General features: G+C 36.3%; 1 pseudogene; it reads right to left on the reverse strand.

Annotated features, from left to right (window-relative positions):
- Window positions 1-3,777: 3,777 nt before the first annotated feature.
- Window positions 3,778-5,478, reverse strand: LOC106990485 (40S ribosomal protein S3a-like; annotated as a pseudogene).
- Window positions 5,479-5,898: the final 420 nt, after the last annotated feature.

A 5,898-nucleotide genomic window follows, 5' to 3' on the forward strand; every position in this document is an offset into this window, starting at 1 on the left:
AAGCAAAGTCAAGTGGGCCTTAGGGAGCATCATTAAGAACAAAGCCAGTGGAGGTGATAGTATTCCAATTGATCTATTTCAAATCATGAAAGATGATGCTGTGAAAGTGCTACACTCAACATGCCAGCCAATTTGGAAAACTCAGCAGTGGCCACAGGACTGGAAAAGGTCAGTTTTCATTCTAATCCCAAAGAAAGGCAATGCCAAAGAATGTTCAAACCACTGTACAATTGCACTCATTTCAGACGCTAGCAAAATAATGTTCAAAATTCTCCAAGCCAGACTTCAACAGTACTTGAACTGTGAACTTCCAGATGTTCAAGCTGGATTTAGAAAAGGCAGAGGAACCAGAGATTAAATTGCCAACATCTGCTGGATCACAAAAAAAGCAAGAGAGTTCCAGAAAAATACCTACTTCTGCTTTTGACTACACCTTTGATTCTGTGGATCACAACAAATAGTGGAAAATTCTGAAAGAGATGGGAATACCAGACCACCTCACCTTCCTGCTGAGAAATCTTTATGCAGGTGAAGAAGCAACAGTTAGAACTGAACATGGGACAACAGACTGGTTCCAAATCTGGAAAGGAGTATGTCAAGGCTATATAGTGTTACCCTGCTTATTTAACTTATATGCAGAGTACATAATGCAAAATGCCAGGGTAGAGAAAGCACAAGCTGGAATCAAGATTGCTGAGAGAAATATTAATAACCTCAGATATGCAGATGACCCCACCTTCATGGCAGAAAGTGAAGAACTAAAGAGCCTCTTCATGAAAGTGAAAGAGGAGAGTGAAAAAGTTTGCTTAAAACTCAACATTCAGTATATTAAGATCATGTCATCTAGCTCCATCTCTTCATGGCAAGTAGATGAGTCAAAATGGAAACAGTGAGAGACTTTATTTTTGGGGGCTCCAAAATCACTGCAAATGGTGACTTCAGCCCTGAAATTAAAAGATGTTTGCTCCATGGAAGAAAAGTTATGACCAACCTAGACAGCATATTAAAAAGCAGAGACATTATTTTGCCAACAAATGTCCATCTAGTCAAAGCTATGGTTTTTCCAGTAGTCATTTATGGATGTGAGACCATAAAGAAAGCTGAGCACCAAAGAATTGATGCTTTTGAACTGTGGTGTTGGAGAAGACTCTTGAGCATCCCTTGGACAACAAAGAGATTCAGTCAGTCCATTCTAAAGGAAATCAGTCCTGAATATTCATTGGAAGGACTGATACTGAAGATGAAACTCCAATACTTTGGCCACCTGATGCAAAGAATCAACTTATTGGAAAAGACCCCAATGCTGGGAAAGATTAAAGACAGTAGTATAAGGGGACAACAGAGAATGAGATGGTTGGATGGCATTACCGACTCAGTGGACATAAGTTTGAATAGGCTTCTGGAGTTGGTGATGGACAGGGAAGCCTGGCTTACTGTAGTCCATGGGATCACAAAAAGGCAGACATGACTGAGTGACTGAACTGACCTGAGAAGTAGAAGAAAAAGAGAAAAGATCATAAGAAATATTTCAAACAATAAGAATGAGAAATTTTCCAAATTAATGTCAGACAGCAAACCATAGATCCAGGAAGCTCAGAGACCATCAGTAGGATTAATGTAAAAAAAAAAAAAAAAAGAAACAAAAACCACCAATCAAACAAACAAATCCCAGGATACTTAGGACTACTAATTTTCAAGCCATGGACAATCAAAGATAAAGTTCTGAAAGAAGTCAAATGAAAGAACATGTTACCTGTAAAGAAATGAATTTAAGATTTACTTCTGACTCCTCTTCAGCCCATGCAAGCAAGAAGAGGCTTCAGTGGAATAAACTGTACACTGTACACTGAATTTTAAAGATCTACCTTGTAAGAAATGTTATGAGTTCTTTAGAGAGAAGGAAGGTGGTATGTCATAAATTTCAATCTACATAAAGAAAAGACTTTCAAATAATAAATAGATGAAGGTAAAAAACTTTAACTTTTCTCATCCTTAATCAGTCTAATAACAATTTGTTAAACATAATGATACCAATAAGGTATTTAGTTATATAAGCTATGTATGTTAGAAAAAATATGCTTAGATATTCCTACTGCAAGATAAATGAATCATAGCAATAAAACAAGGGATGAAAGGGAGGTATTAAGATTGTTTTGTTCTTATTAAATCCTCACACTACCTGTCAAATGGCATAGTGTTATTTGAAAGTAGGCTTTGATTAGCAACATATAAAAAGGTAAAAGTAGGAAACAAAAGAGACACTAACAAAGGAGAGAGAATAGAATCATAGAGACAAATCACAGGTGGCAGAAAAAGCAAGGAAGACAAAAATAGAAATTAAGAAAATGAAAACAGTAACAAATATGACAGAGCCACCTGTACTAATAATCGCTTTGAATGTCCATGGTTTAAATGCATCAGTTAAAGACAAATTGTCATAATGGATGAAAAAAAAACAAGACTCAAATATATTTTATTAACAAGAAATCCATTTTGAATGAAGAAAGAATGAGTGCTTCCCCTCTGGCCAAGATGTATTCACATGGAACAAATTTACCCTCCCATGTAAATCAACATAAAAACTCCAACCAATCCTACACAAAAACAGGCAAAATACTTGAAATAATATAATGTGTATAATATGGTCATGTAAATAGAATAAAGTAGAAAATGGAGAATCCCATGAAGAGTCAGATGTGCTTCATGTCATACAAATTTTAAAGGAAAGGTTTAATTGATAGAATTTGTGTTATCTGTTAACATCATGTTTGTTCAGATTTTAGAAGAAAAACAAATAGCACCCTTCTAACGCCCAGGTTTGGAACCATTTTGTAGCTAAGGTGAAAAATCAAAATAATTTTTTTTTCCTATAAATCTAAACTGGAGAAAGTGTAACGGACTTGTGGCCAAATAGACCTCTTAAGGTGTATTCCAGATGAGAGATCTACTATGTCTTGGGCAGTGCTGGATAGCTGACTGCCACCAGCAGATCCCAAGTACCCTCTTTGCAGGCAGGCAGTTCACAGTGAGTGAACTCTTAAGGGTGGAGTCATATTTATCTCCCTCTTCCAGTTGTGTGAATCAGCTAAATAACTCCTTCCTCCTGGGAAGAAGTAAGGAAATTTAGAGTAGAATGTTCCTCTCCTGCTGTTCCTTCCAGAAATGGAGTGAAAAGTCCCTTCTAATGTTGCAAACAGGAAGACAAGTGTCCTCTGTCACCTGTAAAGTAAAAACACTGACTTGTCTCAAAAATAAAACAGAAGAAGCAGCCAAAGTCAAGCGTTATTTACTGTTTCTTCGTGTAAAAGAGCATGAAAAAAAGTACTTGGGAGGTCAACTTGAAGTTATTATTTCATCTTATTTGTCACATGCAAAGCTACCCTTCACTTAATTATTTAAAAACTTCCTCTCATGAAGATATGGTAATCTTTTTACCATTAGTTAATTTTACTTTGTTGGCTTTTGTGCTTAGAGCAATTTGAATTTGACAGTTGGAACATTTTAATAAAGAAAGTCAGTTAAACACCTGTCCAAATTATTCCCTATATATACAGCAGTGGAATGTAAATTTGCATTGAAAAAGATTTATTAGAAAAGTTTAGCTGGCTATCACCTACTTTTACTGCCTTTTTTTTTTTTAACACAAATAAGACCTTTTATTTATCACCATTAAAAGTCCGAATTTTTCACAGATTTTTGGACAGCTGACTCATACCCGTTAGCTTGATCAGCTTTAGTGCTTATTTCATCCCCAATAACTTTTCCAAAAATGCTATCTTATCCATGCAGTTCCATGAGTTTTCCCAGTTCATACATGGGCTTCTTCAGCATATTTTCTTTTATAACAGTGTCATCATGGAGCAGATAAATAGATTGGCAAACCTCTTCCATGTGTTTTCCATTGCTGTCTGAAATCAATTTATTGACCACCCTTTCCAAGACATTTGTCTTCACCCCTCATGATTTACATTGTGATCTTGTGGGTTTGGCTGACCTACCAGTTCTGGGCATAACTGTTTCATTTTCAGTTAAACTCACACAGAATAGAAGAAGCAAATACCCATTGGTAATGTTGACATCAACGTGAGCTTCAGTCAGTCTGACATTTTTTGAGCCATAGAGCATATTTTGTCACAGGTGAGATCTGAGCCATGGAAATTAGTCAGGCATTTTTTGCCCAGAACGTCCTCAGTAATTAGCTTGAATTTTGTAAATGCAACTTCATCATTTTGCAGATTAGCAAGGTTCACTTCAAAAACACAGCCCTTGAAGCCATCTGTTGTGATTTGTATTCCTTGGGCTCTCATGACCAGTGTTTTCCCAATATTTCTTCTATTTAGCCATACTTATGCTTTCACATCATACCAATCTTTCTTAGAAAATGAGTCAACCACTTTCTTCTTGGCTCCCTTTTTGCTGCTTTTGCAAGGTGCCTGTTCTTCCTGAATACCATGGTGCTACTCAGAGATCCAAAAGGGCTACTGCCTTTTTAAATATGAGAGATCCATCCAAATGCTGTTAGAGTTGAAGGTAAATGTTCTAATGCAGTGTGTTTTAGTAAAATACAGTAAATGTTATTTTAGAGTCTATAAAAAATAAACATTAGTTAAAAATCATGATTTTAAATCTCTGCTTAATTCTCTGCTGTTGTTCTTTTAAGATATCTTTTTATATCACCTTAAAATAAATATATATGTGTGTGTGTTTGTGTGTGTGTGTTTGTGTGTGTGTGTATACACACATATTAACATACTTGTTTGTATAACTCAAACAGGTTTTTAAAACTCTTAGCTTAGTTGCTACAAGTAGCTACCAGAATGATTATTAAGTTTTCAAAGAAATCATAAAAGAATATTGTCAGATTGCATCCTTGATTTCACTTGATAGAATGACTTTCTTTTCCACTCATTGCTTTACTCAGTTGAAAATTTGATTTGTTTTCACTGAAATAATTTCAGATTCAAGTTCTTAGTTCATAATGCCTTGGTCCTTTCATATAAAATATGTTTTGGAGATTGGTTCATTCAGACTCCTGACAAATGAAAAATTTTAGATTCTCTTCAGAGGTGTCTTTGGGTCCATAACTACGTGTTAGCTGTATGAAAACTGGCGATTGTCTCCTATTAAGCATTCAGATAGTTTGTGTATTCTCTTCTAATGTAATATGCTTGTCCCCTGAGCTTTCCCCAGATGATGAGTTTCATGAGGGCATAAACCTAACTTCTGTAGCTTCAATATCTATCTGTGTTTGCATGTATTAGATAACCCAACACTTACATAATGAGGAATGAGTATGTTTAGCCATATAACTACTATCTATTGCATTGCTGAGTGATATATATGCCTCCTCTTTAAAACTTTTGAGATGAAGAAGAAATATTGGTTATATAAGTCCATTAGATTTCATGTATTTTTTCTTTTTTCAGCACTGTTTACATTTGATGTTTCAATGATTTCTTCTTGAGGAAGATTTACCATTGTCTAAATAATTTCAGTGCAGATCAGTTCAGCTCAGTCATTCAGTTGTGTCTGACTCTTTGCGGCCCCATGAATTGCAGCACGCCAGGCCTCCCTGTCCATCACCAGCTCCCAGAGTTCACCCAAACTCATGTCCATCAAATCGGTGATGCCATCCAGCCATCCCATCCTCTGTCGTCCCCTTCTCCTCCTGCCGCCAATCCTTCCCAGCATCAGAGTCTTTTCCAATGAATCAACTCTTCGCATGAGGTGGCCAAAATATTGCAGTTTCAGATTTAGAATCATTCCTTCCAAAGAACACTCAAGACTGATCTCCTTTAGAATGGACTGGTTGGATCTCCTTGCAGTCCAAGGGACTCTCAAGAGTCTTCTCTAACACCACAGTTCAAAAGCATCAATTCTTCGGCGCTCAGCTTTCTT

This window comes from Ovis aries, chromosome 1, assembly GCF_016772045.2.
Source record: "Ovis aries strain OAR_USU_Benz2616 breed Rambouillet chromosome 1, ARS-UI_Ramb_v3.0, whole genome shotgun sequence".
Lineage (NCBI taxonomy): Eukaryota > Metazoa > Chordata > Mammalia > Artiodactyla > Bovidae > Ovis > Ovis aries.